This window comes from Miniopterus natalensis, chromosome 1, assembly GCF_054644295.1.
Source record: "Miniopterus natalensis isolate mMinNat1 chromosome 1, mMinNat1.hap1, whole genome shotgun sequence".
Lineage (NCBI taxonomy): Eukaryota > Metazoa > Chordata > Mammalia > Chiroptera > Miniopteridae > Miniopterus > Miniopterus natalensis.
In genome coordinates, this window is record NC_142081.1 from 75,816,667 (window position 1) to 75,833,760 (window position 17,094).

The 17,094-nt window shown below is 40.4% G+C and overlaps 1 protein-coding gene across 1 annotated transcript in view; it reads left to right on the top strand.

Annotated features, from left to right (window-relative positions):
* AKAP6 (A-kinase anchoring protein 6) overlaps positions 1–17,094 on the top strand; it is a 518,419-nt gene that overhangs the window by 67,172 nt on the left and 434,153 nt on the right. The window contains exon 2 of the mRNA XM_016209490.2: positions 13,658–13,869. The gene's annotated coding sequence lies outside the window, so the exon portion shown is untranslated. The remainder of the gene's footprint in view (positions 1–13,657; positions 13,870–17,094) is intronic.

A 17,094-nucleotide genomic window follows, 5' to 3' on the forward strand; every position in this document is an offset into this window, starting at 1 on the left:
CCAAAGAGAATGCAAGTCCCGCATATGGACAGAGAGAATTCTTCTAGCACTTAGCCGGCAGCCTCCCTTCCACTCCCCTCTCCCCTCAGATTTTACCCACAAGGCTTGAAACGTCCGTCTTAGGCCAGGACTCACATTATCCTCCCACTGCCTGACTCTGGTTCTGAATCACAGTGCGATATTTTAGCCTCTGAAGCTAGCCCTTTATATCTCTGAACCTTGGTGGCTGGAATAAAAGACAACACTCCTATCCTAAAGCAGCCAGAAATGCGTTTTCTGGGTAGAAGTAGGACAAATATTTGAAGCATAGTTTTCCTTTGTTCTGAAAGCCCTCTAGGTCATATAGCTGTAATTTAAAAAACCCGATTGCCTCGAATATTGGTAAAGTCAACCTGATATAAATACTCCAAGCTGAGTTGTGTTCTCTTTAGTAATGGAAAATAAGGGTTCTTGAAGAGAAAGGCAAACTTTTAGGCGTGGCTTTTTTTCCTCTGCCACGCTCATTGATTGATTGGTCTAGAATTTCTGTGCAGAGTATTTAACATGACTAATAAGTGTTCCATAGTTCAGTGAGGAAACTACCAAGAATAAAATGTAATTTCCAAATGGTTGGGTCAGGGGTTTGTTTATTTATTTATTTATTTATTTATTTATTTATTTATTTATTTATTTAATAGTAAAGATAACAAGTAACATTTACATAGTGCCTTAGAGTTTACAAAATGCCTGGTGGGTGAGCATTAGGTCTGTCTCAGGGATGAGCAATCTGCTCAAGCCCCAGCTAGTAAATAACTCCAAATCTCATCATTCAAATAACTAGTGGGTGTTTGTGGTAGGGCTGGGGTACAGTTTTGCCTCTTCTCACCTCAGTGTTGCCTCCACTTCTACTAGGTCACTCCATTCTCTCTGCCTTGCCACGGCCTGTCCCCTGCATTTCTGGAGCTTCTGTTGCCTTGGCACCAAAAGGCAACGGGGAGCCTTTCTTCCCAATGGGAAAAGAGCTGGGTGTGAGGTAGCTGCATCCTAGACCGAACACATAGCTGTTACCCGATCCTTGTACTTAGGTAATCATCCTGGCTCACCGTCGGCCACTGATGGGTATTTGCTAGTACACACCTGTTTGATGCCACCAGATCCTGTATTTTTCCATGACCCAGCCGAGGCCCACTCTTGGCAAATACAGAACTTGGCAAAGTTAGGAATGTTGGATCAGGAAATCCCTTCCTGAGTGGACCAAGGGAAGTTTTAAGACCCATGAGTGCTGACTGACCTTGGGGATGCAGTGATGCCATAGAGACCATGGATTTTGCTCAGTGGACACTTTTCTTCTAGCACCATTCCCTGGATCATAGCCCCTGTGTGTCCCTTGTAGAGCAGAAGAGACCCAGACTTTCTAACCATTGGCCCTTCTGCTTGGAGAACTCTCAGGAAAACTACTCCTCCCCTTGGGGTTTAGCCAGACAAGTTCCATGGTGACCTCTGATTTCCTATTGCTGAGGAAAGAGGAAAGCTCTGGGCTATGGAGAACTCATCAGGCCTGTGTAGAAAACAGGGCTTCTGGCTTGTTTGTTCTCAAAAGGGCAGATTGTTGTCCCTCATTTGCACATTAATAAAAATACTCTCTAGTAGCAGTAAGAGTTTTTTGATGTATCTTATTTTAATTCCTTGGAGTTATTTCATTAGTATGTTTATTCTACAGTGTGTTGTCATTTTGATGTGCTATGTTTCTTTGTGCTGAGTCTCAGATACATGGATTTGCACAGATGTGCTGATGTCTTCCTACGTATATAGGGTGGGTCAAATGTAGGTTTACGGTTCTTCGTATGGAAAATAATATAATAAATAATAATCTCTGTGTTTCACCTACTCACAACTGTAAACCTACTTTTGCCCCACCCTGTATTTACTAACCAGAGACTGTGCTTTCCCCTTTGGAATTGCTCTTATGGGAAGAATGTTTCTTTATATGTGGTTCATGGTCAAGCTTTACCTGCATTTTGCTCTTAATTGTTTTCTTTTTTAACCTAAACCCACCTGTATTAAACAAACTTCCTTCCCCATGTTCTCCAAAGGAAGCCATGCATAAAAAAGAAGTGTACAAAAGAGGAAAATCCAATCCATCTATGTTCTTAGTTACTTTCTCAAACAGTGGTTAAAACCTGTTCACCACAGAAGGAAAACTTTGCTTGTGAAGATGGATGGAGGGCCCCATCGGTGTCTTAAGTTTATTTTCTTGGGCTTCACTCTGGTCACGCTACTAAACTGTCATTTCCCCCAAGCTACCCAGCACCAGCTTGGTCTTCTCTTTCAGCTAGTTATCTGGTTTTTTTCCTGCTGTTTTCCTGACATCTGAATCATGACTTTGAACCTGAAGAATGGCAGTCTCTTAAAATTTTGTGGTTTTGAGGGTCAGAGAAAGTTTTAACTTGGATTGGAGTTTGAAAGCACAAGTGCCTAGGATTCTATTCTCTTCAATTATTGAATGAATCAGGCTCACTTCTCTATTCAGCTTCTTTCATTAGTGTCTTCTTCTTTTAATAGTAGCACAGAGATTCTACGTCTGATACCTTTATACAGGACTAGTATGGAGAAACATGTATTTAACATTCATTAGCATTTGAGCTTCCTCAACTTGTAGGGTTTGCTCAATTTCTTATTGACCCAGTCCTATAGATTAGTGTTTATTTGCATGGGAGACTGTCTTTTCGGTATATGGATAGATAAACCACAGGATAAGAAGGAACAGGCTAGGACTGCAATTATTGCTACTGTTACTATTGCTGCCCTAGTACTATTGCTGCTGCTGTTATTGTTGCTGCTACCTGCTGCTCTAACAATGATTATAGCTGATGCTGCTCTGGCTGATTCTGCCGCTACTAGTACTGCTCTTTCCGCTGCTGCTACTACTTACCATTCAGGTGTTCAATTCTATGCTAGGTGCTTTAGGGATTTAAAAAAATCATTGCCAAAGACTTCAAGATCTCTATAGTCTACAAAAGACTAACCTGAGAAATAATAGCTGGCAACCAAGCACAGTAATTACCTTTTTTTTTTTGGTTTGTTTTTAGTAACAATATGTACCAGATGCCTTACATAATTACTTTATTTAGTTATATGACCATACTAAAAGGCAGGTTTTACTATTAACCCTTTTCAATAGACAGGAAACTATGTTCAGAGAGGGCAAGTAACATGCCCATGATCAGTCAGCTGGGATTTAAGCCTAGGAGTTTTTTTGTTCTCTAAAACTGATGCCATTTTCACTAGGCTGTCCTGTAGTCTTTAAATACAGAAAGCTCATTCCCCTTTATTATCTCAGGGGATTTCACAATAGTCCCCGGAAATGGCAGGGCATGTATCATGAAAAAAACTGAAACGCAGAATATGAATGACCCTCAGAGCTAGTTACCAGGACTGAACCTCAGGGCTCCCAATTCCCAGCCCTGTGCTCAGTTTCCCTATGGAGCAACAACGTTTTACTGACTCTGTATTTATAAAGCAGCCCTGCAAATTAGCACAGGCCCAGAGCCTGCAAATGAGGCTAGGGGGACAGAGTTCTAGCAATTATTGAGATTTTACGTCCCCGTGTACTTGCCATGCCATGTACTTTGTGCAGCCCTACTCACTTTCATCAGCAGCATCGCCTTTACAGAACCTTTGCCCCTTGAGCAGATTGGCATTTACAGCGTGGGAATAAATACCTGGTCTGGTGGCTGACCAGTTTTGAAGATCTGCATATTGCTTTGCTCAACAAGAATTTACTGAAAACTTAGTATGTGCACCCCCCTGCCCCCCGTATTAGATTGTAAGTAGTTCTATTTTTTAATTTTTTGAGGAATCTCCATACTGTTTTCCAGAATGGCTGTGCCAGTTTATGTTCCCACCAACAGTGTCTGAGAGCATCTCCACATCCTCACCAACATTTGCTATCTCTTGCCTTTTTAATAACATCCATCTTAACAGGTGTAAGGTGATATCTTATTGTGGTTTTGGCTTGCGTTTACTTGATTAGTGATGTTGAACATATTTTTTCATATACCTGGTAGCTATTTGTATATCTTTAGGAAAATGTCTGTCCAGGTCCTTCACTCATTTTTAAATTGGTTTATTTGTTTCTTTGCTGTTGAGTTGTAAGAGTTCCTTATATATTTTGAATATTAACTCCTTATTGGATATATGGTTTGCAAATATTTTCTTCTTTGTTGATCATTTCCTTTGCTTGCAGAAACTTTTTAGTTCTATGTAGCCCCACCTGTTTATTTTTGTTTTTGTTGCCCTTGCTTTTGGTGCATTATTCAAGAAATTGTTGCCAAGACCAGTATCAAGGAGCATTTCCCTTATGTTTTCTTTCAGAAGTTTTAGAGTTTCAGGTCTTACCCTCACGTCTTTAATCCATTTTGATTTGTTGTGTCTGGTGTAAGATAAGGGTTCAGTTTCCTTCTTTTGCATGTGAATATACAGTTTTCCCGGCAACATGTATTGAAGAGGCTGTCTTTTCCATTTTGTATTCTCGGTGCCTTTGCTGAAAATTATTTGACTGTATATATCTGGGTTTATTTCTGGGCTGTGCATTTTGTTCCATTGATCTATGTGTCTATTTTTATGCCAATACCATACTATTTTGATTACTATAGCTTTGTAATTTAGTTTGAAATCAGGAAGTGTGATGCTCCTACCTTTGCTCTTCTTGCTCAGTATTATTTGAGTTATTTGGGGTCTTTTGTGGTTCCAAGCAAATTTTATGATTGTTTTCCTTTTTCTGTAAAAAATGCATTGGAATTTTGATAGGGATTGCATTATTTTGTATATCACTTTGGGTAGGATGGACATTATTATAATACTGTTTATTCTAATCCATGGACATGGGATATCTTTCCATTTATCTGTGCCTTTCTCAATTTCTTTTATCAGTGTTCTATAGTTGTCAGTGTACAGAGATCTCTCACCATCCTACTTAAATTTATTCTTAAGTATTCTATTTGATGCTGTTATAAATGGGGTTGTTTTCTTAATTTCTTTTTAAATAGTTTGTTAATGTGTAGAAACACAACTGACTTTGAAGATCTGGATATCTTAATCTGCTTGGGCTGCTCTAACAGAAATCCCATAGACTGGGTAGCTTATAAACAATAGAAATTTTATTTCTCACAGTTGTATAGTCTGGAAAGTCTAAGGTCAAGGCACTGGCTGATTTAGTGTCTGTTGAGGACCCAATTCCCGGTTCATAGAGGGTGCTTCTTCACTGTGTATACCCTCACATAGCAAAAGGGGACAAGGGAGCTTTCTTGGTACTCTTTCATAAGGGCATTAATCCCACTCACGAGGGACCCACCCTTACAGCCTAATCACCTCTCGAAGGCCCACCTGCTAATACCATCATTTTGTGGGTCAGGATTTGAACATATGAATTTAGGGTGGGGGAGACACAAACATTCAGTCCAAGCACTGGGGAAGCACTATAAACATAGAGCTAGGTAATACTTGATTTTGTTGTTTTTAAATGATATCTCAATGCATATGTTGTGGTATATGTCCTTTTGTGACATGTATACTTATGAATATTTTATATTTACTTCCATTTTTTGTGGGTATAATCCTTTTCAAAAGAATTCCATGAAACAATAATATTTTGTATTATGGTGAAATGTTTTTATAGTAAGTACATTGATAGAATGTTAACTCCAGCAGTAAATTAATAATTTTATAAGTAAAGTGATGTCATTGGCTAGAGTGAGAGGGAAAGACTGGTGTTATGTACAAAACTGCATTCTCACTCAAGTCTTTAAGTTTATATATGTGTGTGTGTGTTCATATGCACATATATTTATGTATGACTGGTGGTTTAGGAGTTTGGTTGCAAGTCTTTAGCTGGCCACGGAAAATGGGAGGAAAGATTAAGTCTCAGGTAAAGAAATATTTACTAGGCAATGTACAGAACAAGTGTTTGCTACTCAACCTATCCTGCTCTGGAAGACTAATCTTTTCCCTGAAGAAGCTTAAAGCCTTGGCCAGGTAGCTCAGTTGGTCCCCAAGTTGAGGGTTTGATCTTCAGTCAGGGTACATACAAAAAACAACCAATGAATGCATAAATAAGTGGAACAACAAATCCATGTTTTTCTTGCTTTCTGTGTGTGTCTCTCTCTGTGTCTTTCTCTCCTTCTCTCTCTAATCAATACATTAAATAAAAAAAAACTTGAAGATGTTTTCATGACAGACATGCATTCAGTTAATGGAATATAAAGCAGGCCAATGCAAAGACTCAGGTAGAGTTAAAATAAAACTGATGCTTATGACAGGCTGTAGGATTTCAGCTCTCTCATTTGTTTTATAGCATCTAGCACATAAAGATTACTTCACTAATGGCGTGTAACTCTGTGCTTTATATAGAGCTGACTTTTAAGAATGCAATAATTAAATTGGATTAATCACTAAAAAAATGTTTGTACCATAAACAAATCTCGTCTATTATAGCTGCTTTTGACTTTGTTATAGTAAACCTTTTAATGTATTATTTACTGAAGGAATTTTACCTAAGAAAATAAGGTGTAATTTGTTTATAAATAAGGGTTAGTTATTTTATTAATAATTTTTCTTGGGTAAGGAGAGGAGTCTAATTTAAGAGACTGTGTGGATTAAAAATTCTGTTAGTTATAAGACTTAGTTGTAAATAATTTAAAAACGGGTATCCTGACCACTACTCCCTCTGTCTCTGATGACACATAGGAGGTATTTGCTTGCTTACTTGCTTTATCATAACATTTTAAACTCTGGGTGATAAAAGAATCTGCTAGGAAACCAATGTTATTTAAAAAGAAAGAAGTATTAAGAGGGATATAGTAAGGAATTACTTATGCCTGGAAGTGTGCTAAAGATTATGGGGAAATCAAAAGTAGCGTAAGACATGGTTAGTACCCTAAAGCATTATCTACTTGAGTAGACAGATTAAAACCTATGAAAAACATTAAATACTAAAACAGGAAGGCCCCAGAAGTACTAGTGCAGTGTTTAAACAGCTCGTAAGCCCTACCTTCATATGTTGGTCCTGAATGTTTTCCTCACCTAAATAAGCAGCACAACTGTGCCTCCACCATGTTAGTCACTTGGGTTAATGTCAAATGTTTGCGTTTGGAGTTAAATCTAAGTAAAGCAGAAAAAAAAATTCTATAAAATCAAGCAAGAGAAAAATTCAGAAGGTTGGCAGGGAAATTGCTGAACTGGTCAGGGCCAGTTTCTGTGGACAAAATACCCTAATGTCTGTTTCAGGCTCCAAATCTAGGTAGTCGTTCAGGATATAATCCACACTTCCTGAGATTTTTGAGGCTTTTGGCCTTTGTTGATGTGAACTTTGTCTGGGAAAGAACAAAGGAATAGGCCTCAGTCTGATTAGGGTGTAAAGTCACTGTCACAGATCCAGGAATGTCCAGGAGAAACAATGGATAATGCCTTGCGTCTTCCTTGTAAGGAGGGTTTGCCAGCTCTGGCCCTTCGAGAGGTCTCATTGCTGAGGCTTGTGAACCATTCTAGAACTCGAGCTTTTCCTTTTCAAGGAAATTGCATACTAAAGGTGACAACTTACACATTACCCAGTTTCTCTGATGGCTTTGTGGATCACTTAGGTCTCTGTTTACTATGATGGAAATCCCAAAACATACTGGCTTAAGCAGAAAAAGAGAAATTTGGGTTCTTATAAGCTACATCACCAGAGTAGGGCTGATCTCTGGTTCAAGCAGTGTCACCAGAACTATTTATTGTCTCTCAGCGCAGCTCTGCTTTCCTCCTTGTTGGCTTTATTCTTAGACAGGGTCTTCACCCAAGAATGCAAAACGGACAGGCAGCTTCAGATGTGACATTCTTTTGCATTCGAAACCAGGAGGCAACAGTGATTTCCATTACAACGTCTCATCGCATCTCATTGGCTTCAGTGAGGTCCCACACCCATTTCTGAACTAATTTCTGTAGGTCATGGGACTGCAGCAAGCTGGTTGGCTTAAGACTGAGTCACATGCTCCATTCTTTTAGTTGGAGGCCCACCCAAAGCATGTATGTTAGACTGTGTGTTAAACTGTGGAAGAGGTGATGTCTGAGAGAAAATAATAAATCCAGACATCAGGTAGTAACAGTAATAATTGAGGTTAGGTATCATTATTATGGCTGCAAGTTCTATTCTGATCACCAGTGAATGACTGATCATTTTCAGGCAACAATTCCTGCTTTGCATGTTTATCTAAAGAAAGCACAAGGGGTGCTGAACATTCAACAACAGTAAGAGCCACAAATGTCCACTTTGTTTTGGTGTCCAAATATTTTTGGCTTCTAAATAGTCTCAGAAAGTATATAAAGTACTGATTTAAGCAGCATTCACAATCAGCATGTGGTCATATAGGCATGTGGTTGAAGTGTTTGAATACGTTTGTATTTTGTCAACAAAGGTCAGTTTTGAAGCCAGAATTGGCCATTGTTGCTGGAAGATTAACTAAATCCCCCTTCTGCATGAGAATCTGACCTTCAGTTAACTTTGTAGATCTGTTCCCCTGGAAACCTGAAAATGATACAATGTCAACAGTATTGCTGGGCAACATTGCTGAGGGTAAAACTGACCCTTGGTTAGTAAAAATGGCTACCTGGAAGTGGGGGAATTTCTCGGATCTGGCCCTGACTCTGCTCTCCAAAAGGAGCTGTTTGTCCATTCTGCCCATGGGCCTGGTTCTGGGGACCCCATGGAGGACTAGCCATTATATCCGCTGGTTACATTTGAAGTGGGTGATGAGGGGCGATGGTCTGGATTGAGGTAACTATAAACCTTCAGAGGAAGCCATAGTTTGGGGCTTGTCTGAGTGCAGAGACTATTGTAACTGGGCATATCTTTTGTGGGGACTCTGGAAGTTATGTCTATGAAACGTTACGAGATATTGGCTTCCGTGTGGAATAATGCTTATAAGACTGCGCTCTTGAACTTGCCTTGTGTTCTCGTTGTTCCTGAGCTGTCATCTAGGGGCCAGATAGAATAGCTCCGGGACACTGTGTGGATTGCTGCAAGACTGCTGCAGAAGAGTAAAGCCTGGTGCTGCCCTGCTGGCAAACTCTCTGAGCAGACCAGTGCCTGTGATAGTCTTGTGTGTCTGAATGTTCAGCTGAGCTTAAGGGGGCCCACTGGTGGTGTTTCAGACACATATGTAAAATGCAGCCTGAAACAAGGCTCAGATTGCTGAGCTCATTATGAAGCAGAGATAGGATAATTGTGCATTACATATGTTGTTGTTGTTTTTTTTCCTGGGAACAAAGCTAGACTCCATTTCCTCGCCCCTTGCAGTATGTGTGGTCATTTGACCAAGTTTTAACCAACGGCATGTGGGTGGAAGTAGAGTATTTCTAGACCTGGTCCATAAAAACCTTCCCTGTGCCTTCTCTAATTACTCAGTGAATGCCAAGGACTCTAAAACTCTAGAGGAAGATGAAACTTTAAGAAAGAGTCCCTGAATGACCACATACAAGGTCACCTGCAACTGAGAACACCCACTTAGACTTCAAGTGAACAAGAAATGCACAAGTATTGTATGTAGCCAGGATAATTTGGAGGCTTACCTATGAAATCCTCTAGTATTTCTTGAACAGTTGTTAACTAACAACTAACGTTCTTCAGATCTAGAAAATTTCACATGGTATGCTAAGGGATGCAAGCCTGCCACATTTCTAGGAATGGCTTTCAGATTTTTTAAACTCCTAAAATACAAGCACGAGATGTATATATCATGAACTGATGATTTGGAAACAAAACTCATTTGCTCTTGAAATGGTAAGGATTTGGGTGACAACTCCTAATTGTAAATGGGGAAAAATGTCAAGGAGGAAACATTTGTGGAAATGTTGCTCTGTCTATAATAACATCACCAAATTTCTGTCTTGCCAGTTCAGGATGGCAGAGAGAGATGGGAGGCAGACTGTGCTGTCCTGGGGGTGAGAGCACACTCTTTCCTCTTCTAGAGCCTCCAGGCTGCATCAGGAGCTCAGGGCAGGCTCTAACTCATTGTTTGCAGGCATGTTTCCCATAGTGTTAGTCTACAGCCAATGGAACATTAGTGCATTAAAAAAAAGGGTTTTATGGTTAAATAAATTAGGAAAGTACTATATACTATATTCTGCCCTCCCCACAGGAGAGTCTCAATACATATTAACATATCAGTCTCTGAGAAAGTCTGTAATAAGGGAACCTATCTGTAACATTGTCAGTTTATAACAAATAATAATAAATATTATAAATTTATTATATTATTATATTTATTTTATACTTTATTAAATTGTTATAATTTATCTATAAATAGATAATTTACCTGTAATAAACTACCCCAACATCTCAGTGGCTTAGTACAGCAAAGATTTATTTTTCACTCATTGCAGTTCCCTGTGGGTCAGTGGGTAGTTGGGAGAGGATAGCTGTGCCTCACGTGGTCATTCAGGAACCCAGGCTCAATTCACAATGTGGAGCCATTACCTTCCAGGACTTGAGCTCTCCACTAGATTTTTTGCATCCAGCTAGCAGGGGCAGAAACATGGAAAAGGCACACATGTTCCTAATCACCGCTGGAGGTATCACTATCCACTTTTACTCACATCCCATTGGTGAAAACTAGTCCCAAGGTCCATCTAGAGGTAAGGGCACTGGGAATGTGCCTAGGAGAGCAAGGAGAGCATGGATATTGGTGAGCGACCCAGTAGCTGTCACAAGTTTTCCTGCTGTGCCCCAAATATCTCTTTGCTCCCTTTTCCCTTACAACACACACATTCACATCCCAAGGGAGCTACCCAAAGTCCCATCTAGTCTCTCCATTAAGCTGAAAATCTAGGACTTTTTGCTGAGGCGAGTTGTTTCCCTCAGAGGCAAAATGGGAGACACATGGTCTTGATCCACAGCAATTTTCTGAAATCCTTCTGCAGTCATACCTCAGATATATTGCAGGTTCAGGTCCAGACTACTGCAATAAAGCGAGCATCACACTAAAGTAAGTCATGCTATTTTTGCTGGTGGAGGGTCTTGCCTTCAATTTGTAAAACACAGAACATCTGTGAAGTGCAATAAAACGAGGTAGACCTGTAGTCACTCAGGTCTGAAGCTCCCTGACTCAATTCATAGATCTGGATGTGATTCTGCTCGCCAGGAGAACTTATTCATTGTTTCCCATGGCCCAGGCTCTGTGCTCTGAGAGAATCCCCTGTTCATTACCTTCCCTGAACTCATCTGAAGTGAGTGTGAGGAGTAAGGCCTCGTTGGTAGCTGTGCAGGCTTTGCAAGCCATTTCCTGACCATATTATTTCAGTGTCCAGAATCTGGCTGGACCTACAGGTGAGAGCTAAAGAACCTCCATTGGTTGGGGTGAGTGAGCTATTAATAAGAGTATTAATAAGCTTTGACATTTCCATGATGCTACTGGTTTTCAAATGCTTTAATGTACTTTGTTATATGCAATTCTCAAAATAACCTCATGAGGTAGGGATGTGGGGACAGTGAGAAAGTCCACTGGGAAGTCCACAGTGTATTACTATAGGCCCATTCGCAAGGCAAGACACCACTTCATGACTCGCTTCTGTTTCATGGGTCTCCTTTTTTATCCAATCTGGGCCATTCTGTTATTCAGGAAGTTTAGGTTGTTAATATTCTGACCAGGCCTCTGATTTGTTGAGTCATCCATCTCTTCCCACCAAATGACTTGCTTTTGGCAAAGGAGGCTGAGAAGATTCCTTTTATTCTGAGAAGCCAAATTCAAGACTGAACACCTAACCCACCCTGCTCTCTCCTAGCTACAGAATCATGGAATTTGAGCTCAGAAAAGGCTGATAATATTGTTCTGGACCCATGACTTTCACTCCATCGTCTCGAGAGGCTGAGCGTTCTTCAGAGGTGCCTTCAGGGCAGATGAAGTAGGGGCCCTGGTTGAGAAGGGTTCATTAGTCTTGGCTCTTGGGTTTTTCTCCCCCCCTCAACCAGGGCAGTCCAGATTTGGTCTGTTTCATTAGAAGTGGAACCCTTTGGTTCCATTACTAACAAAACCCCCTTGAAAACCATGGTTCATAGCTAAATCCATCATCTCTGCAGATAAAAAACTTGAGGCCCAGAGAGGTTAATTGATTGGCTTGATGTCACACAGGTGCTCACTGGAGGAACTGGCATTAGCACTTGGGTTTTCTGAATCCCAAGTAAATGCTCTTCGCACTTGAGTGGCTTCCTGTTACTTCCCTTAGTGTGGCACGTGGTCTAAGATAAAGGGTGGGAGTCAGGTTCTGACCATGACTGAGAGTATGGGTGACTTGGCAGCAGCTTCACTTCTTGCTCTTGGTCTCCAATTCCTCATTAAGTGAAGCAGGAACAATCCTGGCTTCTCATCCAGGGCAGAGCTGCTCTGTGCATGGCTGATGGTGCACCCTGCTAGGATCTTGGCACCTCTCACGCATTTTATCAGCCCCTATTTGACAGAGGCACTGCCTGAGTTCCTTCTGCCATTCCATTCTCCCACCCCCCATGCAGTTGGCTAACGCTGCCATTTAAAATCTCAAGTAGGAGAGGACAACATAATTGTCTCATTAGATTTTGGGCTTTTGAATGTTGTTCTTACCCAGATGTGAAGATAGAGTGGATGGAGGTCAGCTTGATTCTGCCTCTATTAGTGTTCTGAAAGTATTAATTATGGAAGAGATGGCTGCTCTGTCCATGTCTCCTTTCCCCTGTTCTCACCACATAATATTTGTTTTTGCTCAGAACTGTAAAGGAGTGATTGCTTTAGATTTGCTTTTCTTTTACCAACCAACTGGAGAAATACATCTCACTGTGTCCTTTTTAAATGTGGCTTTTCACACTATTCCAGCTTTTGTGGGGGAAAGGGCATGAGTAATTTCCCCCTGGGTGCCTTATTGCCTCAAAGAGAGGAAAACAGAGCCCCCAATGTTCATAATGCCAATGATTTAGGAAGTTTTTAGCAGGTCTGCCACTTGTTCCAACCATGAGATTTGGTCCCAGAAAATACTCCCCCGTTTGGGCTGTAAGTGGGAAGGGTTCTGCAGGCCAAGGAAAGGGGACCTAGAAGTTAAGGGTGGTATGGTATGCCCCCTGAATTCTAAACCTCCTTCCACATGCCTATTTGGTGCTCAAGTGAGTGTTGGGGCTACTCTGCACGAGAAGGTTCTGTGGGCTGGTGTCCATGAGGGTGATTGGTTAGGGCAGGCTTCATTGGTAGGAGTTTGCCCATGTTTGGAGAATTAAAGCCTATTTACTTTACAATTAGAGTCACTTTCTAAGCTGTTTATATTTTTAATTCTTTTCTTTTTCTTTCTTTTTTTTTTTTTGCTCTCTGCTTTGTTGTTTTAGTCTTTGGCACATGAGCAAAAATTCTTTTTGATAACTTCTAAAAAGGTACTGTAATGTTGTCCAGAGAAGAAAAAGTGATCAAATCGCCTAACAGAGAAACACTGTCCATTTGAGTTTATATTTGCTCAGTGCTAAAATCTATATTCCCCCACCCTTTCTAAATGTGTAACAACAAAAGTAGGAGGTAATTATTATTTTTTCCAAAGTGCCTTCAGGGAAATCCCTTTTAAATATATGGATTTTAGTCCAATGAGGGATCCTCTTCCTTGGGTTTAAATTTTGCATATCGTCTGTTTCTTACAGCGCTTCTGTATTGTCTCAGGAGCCACTGGAAATGCAGCAAGGATTCCTGGCACATCCCAGTTGCCATAGCAACAGCAGTCTTTCCCATAATGAGCTGCATCATCTGAACTGATGTCACAGCATCATGCAGCAGGTCAAACAAGGCATCTCCTAGTATTGCATCCTACAGATGTGCTGTAAACATCAAAAGAAGACGGTGGGAGCAGGAGATGGTGAGTGTAAATGTGTGGGCATTAATTGCACGGCTGTTTTGTTGGTTAGTCTGTGCCTGCTAAGGCGGAGATGGGGGGATGTTGTCTGCTTAAAATGGACTAGGGAAAGAAGAGCTGTTTTACCTAAATCTGTTTTTCAGGCTGCTGGGTTAAGACAAAGGCCTGTAAGACTCTTAAAGGAATCAAAATACATAAAATTATTCTTGCTCCATCTCTGCCTGTTATTTTTAGTGTTCTTATGGAATTTTTCATAAACACAAGATAATTTTCTATTTCAGAACCCCAAATAGGCTCTAAAATGAGTGGTTCACAGTCTTTCAACATTGTAAAGATATGTATTTCTTTTTTATGGGGCAGAGCTAATTGGTCCCCTATTTGCTCTTGTGATTTATGAAATATTTAGTGATTTGCAGTATGAAATTCAGTATTTACCTCGGTTGGGTTTTAGTTTCTTCATGGCAAGGAACGACTGCTGAATAAGCATTTGATATAACCCTGATGTGAAAGGGGATCTCTTGCATGTTCAAGGCAGAATTTATTAGAAACATGAGGACCCAAACCAAATAAAATTACTTGAGCCTTTTGATTTATATGATAGTCCTTCAACCCATGTCCTTCATAGTTAGTTGAAGGACTGCCACGATGTTTTTTCATCTCTAGCTAGTCTCTAAAATAGCTGGAGTTATTTGCAGGCTGACTTGTAACAAGTCTCCTCTCTGCGGCAGTTGCAATGAAGGGCAGCCCTGAGGAGAGCCTCTGGAAGTGGCAGTGTTGCTACTCTCGTTTAACTTTAGCCAGAATCTGGTAAGATGCATAAATAGCAGGGTCCTCAGTTATTGTGGTGAATACAGATCTCTGGCTCAGTTATAACCTCAACTCAATTCTGAAACTCCAGATAAACATGTCTTGGCTTCATTTCAACTCCTAGCTCTGTCTTTGGGAATCTTCATTGTATTTTTGCCCCCTAAAAAATGTGGTGTGACAGTGTCAGATAAGGAGCAGTGTGTTGCCTTTTGTTTTGGGAAATGAAATTGATTTCCCTGGTGCAGCTGATTGCTACTAAGGGAGAGAAAGGAGGAGGCACATGTCAGTTCAATTGATCAATATGTCCACTTGGAATCAGGGAGTGGTCTGTTGGCTCAGTGCTGCCAAGTTGATAGTTTTTATTTGAAAAGTCTTACAGGAAAGAATAGCAACCCTGAGTTCCTCTTCTTTTAGGCTGTTTGTTGAGCTTAAGAGATATGTCATAGGAAGCAGGAAGGGCAATCCCTCTAGCCAGCTTGGAGTGACCAAAAAAAATGTAGTTTTAAATTTTATTTTTGCACAGAGTCAAGCATATTGGTCCCATTAGGCACTAGCTGGAATGAAAGAGCTCAGATTTTAATTAGTTTGTTTATACATATCACACACATGGTACTCTCGGTCCTTTAAGCTTATGTGGCTGACATGCTGCCATAAGGGATGGGAGAGGTCAGCTCAGCCTGGCTTTATTGTAAGCACTTAGGAGCATGAATTGTTCATTGCCTGCTTTTTTGTTGTATAATGTGAACTGAAAGCTCTGCTGGGACTGCTGGGTGTGAACACGGCTAAGACAGAAGCTCTAAGGTGACAGGGAGTGCTCGATGGTGATGGGGGAAGGGAAAGTGTGTCTAGTGGCTGGATTATGAGTCTGGAGAAAATCACTCAGTGCCCATTAGAATTCTTTTAAAGTAATACTTCCAAGGAAAAGCAACGAAGAAAGATGTGTTTGGTAACATGAATTGCTAAGAGTAAAAATTACCACAGGCAGCATTTTAATGAGTTTTTTATTTGCTTAATTTTTATTTCTTTTGTCTAACAATGCTCTCAGCTGCTTCATCATGGGTGATTGGTACAATTACTGGAAGTCACAAAGCCAGATTCCTTAAGGGCAGTGATAGAAAAAAGTAGAGTCATGCTTTGAGAGTGGAGAAGGCACTGGTGGGTGTGGGCTGCCGCAGTTATCTGGTGGAATATGCTTCTAGTTCAGAAGAGCCTGTAAACTCCCCCTGCCCCTGTAAATGTTGAAAATGCAGTTACAGTTCCCCAACTTTATGCTTTTTATGCTTTTGTGTTCTTTTTGCTCCAGGAGAACAAAGCCCTAGTAATGGGAGCTGTCATTCTGGTGTTCAGTTTCTTCGCAGAGGGCCACAGCCTGTGCTGCTCTTTGATTAGCTGAGTGTCTTAATTACTGGCTAAGGCTATTCAGTTGCTTTAGTATTATTTTTAATATATCCCCAAGGGGTGGATGGGGCAAGTGAGTATGGGGGAAGGGAGAGATTGCTCTCCAGCTGCATTTAGTGGTGTTTCACTGACACTCCCTAGAATTTAAAGAATTTTATTTCACAGTGATTCATGAAAGATCATCATGACCGTGTTTACTGTATGGACAAGTTTAGATTATGGAAGCCTCACAAGGAGCTAACCTCCACCATGCTTTTGGTTATGGCTTTTTATTTTTTTACTGAATTACACAGTTACAAAGAAGTTACTTCTTTGTAGTTAACTAGGTCATGGTGGGAGTGATAAAAATAATAATCATAACCATAGATGTCCTTTATTCAGTTCTTATTACGTATCAGGCACTGGACTAAGCATTGTATATATCTAATTTAGTTCTTAAAAAAGCATTAGGAGGTAGAGAGTTAATCTTACTTTATAGGATTAGGTGTTATTATTAACATTTGTAGAAACCAAGTCTTAGCCAGTTTAACACATTTGGCTAAGCTCACATAGTTAAAAAGTAATTGGTCTAGGATTTTAAACCAATGTGATTTGACTATGGCACCCTCATGCTTACCCAGTCATCTTAGTGTTATAACATCTGAGTATACTATACTGTGTGTACTAACTGTGTATACTATACAGATAAGTCATCTTTATTCTACCCCCCCCCCCCATTCTAACTGGAAAATCAGATTTGTAGAATGAAATCCATTTACAAACTAAGATCAGTTTTACTGCAGGGATGAGTATGACTCTTGGTCAGATCCTACTTTAATCCCAGAGATTTAAGTAATGCAGAATTGATGCTCAAACTTTTTGCCACTATCTTTGCTTGACATATATTTCTAGCAGAATTTGCATATGGGAAATACTACACAAATGAGTGTGGGCATGATAGAGTTGCACTAAAAGCAGGTCTTACCTGAGTCAGCAATGATTCAAGTTTGCTTTACCTGTCTTATCAGCTTCATATGTCATTCC